Source organism: Propithecus coquereli, unplaced genomic scaffold (assembly GCF_000956105.1).
Source record: "Propithecus coquereli isolate 6110/MARCELLA unplaced genomic scaffold, Pcoq_1.0 Scaffold27, whole genome shotgun sequence".
In the NCBI taxonomy this organism is placed as follows: domain Eukaryota; kingdom Metazoa; phylum Chordata; class Mammalia; order Primates; family Indriidae; genus Propithecus; species Propithecus coquereli.
In genome coordinates, this window is record NW_012148285.1 from 6,502,945 (window position 1) to 6,504,442 (window position 1,498).

Consider the following 1,498-nt stretch of genomic DNA (forward strand, 5'->3'; position numbering starts at 1 on the left):
GCCAATCACACAATGAACATCGACAAAGCATTGCACACAGAGGTTCTTCCAGTCCTTAGAGATCACCATTATAGCCAGAGGAAGGAAAGGTAGAGCCAGATGCTTTATCTCACGTGAGCATACAAAAGCTATTCAAGACAGGTATCATTTCCACTTTACCACTAAGGAAACTAAGCCCAGGAAGGGTAAGAAATTTACCCAAGGACACACAGCCAGTGAGTGTAGCAGAGTCTGATTTTCAAACTGGTCCTCTTTCCTCTAGGCAGTTCCAAGTAACTATATGAAAAGAAGTGCAAGTCTTTACTCAACAAATACCTAAGGAGGACCAACTGTGGGCTGGACATTGGATCGACAAGACTGTGTGAACATTGCTCCAAGCAAAAAACAAAATAATCAATGTCCTAGTGGGGAATTCGAGCAACAAATCCGTGAAGTATTTATCACAATAACTCTCCAATTTTCTGCCTGGTTTATGCATTATCTTGGGTGCTGGAGGTAACTGTTTTCTCTTACCCTAGTTTGGGGAAGGAGGAACAGGAGAGGAAGAGGAGTTAGTCAGGGAGGCCCCGACTCGCAGCACAGGGATTTTATTAGGTGAGGAGTGCAGCAGAAAAAGCTCTGAAAGGCTTTGGAATTAGACATCGCTTCCAATCCTGGCTCCAGCAGTCACTAGCTGTGGACCCTTGGGCAACTTACCCCATCTCTCTGAGCCTCCGTTTCCTCGCCTTTCAAAACGGGGACTCGGAAGATACTGAACGAGACGATGGTTTTAAAGCCCTCAACTTCGTACTTGATGCACGGTGAGCGCACAGCGAGTCTGAGCGACCACTATTGTCAGCCCACGTTACCCGAGGGCAGAGAAAGACGGGGAATAGAAAATTTTAACCCACACCGGAGCGTCCTCCCGCGGACTCTCCAAGTCAGAAACCCATGCGTCCTGCCTGCCTGCCCCAGCCCCAAACCCGATCCCGACCTCCAAAACGTGTCACTCCCTCCAGGCCCACCACCTGCTTTCTTACCATGGCCCCGCCATCCGCTGCCGGAAGTAAATCCCATCTGCCCCGGAAGCTCCAAGCGCGCACGCTCCGGTGTACGGGGAGCACGTAATACGCGTTGCTGTCTGGGAGTTGTGATCTGGCGACTGTGGCTGGCGCTGGTCCCAGGCATTGTGGGAGTGGCTACTCCTCCTCCCGACGTGCCCTGCGGTGTAGGGGCCGACCCCGGAAGTTCCGGGTCGAGTTTCCAGGTGCCAACGAGTCTTGCCCGGTGCCAACAAGTCTTGCCAGGTGCGGGTAGAAAGCGGCGTCATGGCGGCGTCCGGCCCAGCGCTCTGCCTCTTCGACGTGGATGGGACCCTGACAGCCCCGCGGCAGGTAGGTGGAGCCCGGCGGGCTGGTGGCAGCCGGTGCGGAGGCCCTGCTGCTCCCAGAGGGGGCTAACAACCGCCCAGGGTGGGCGCCAAGGGGCAGCTAAGGGCCGCCTGCCTCCTCCGGAGGGG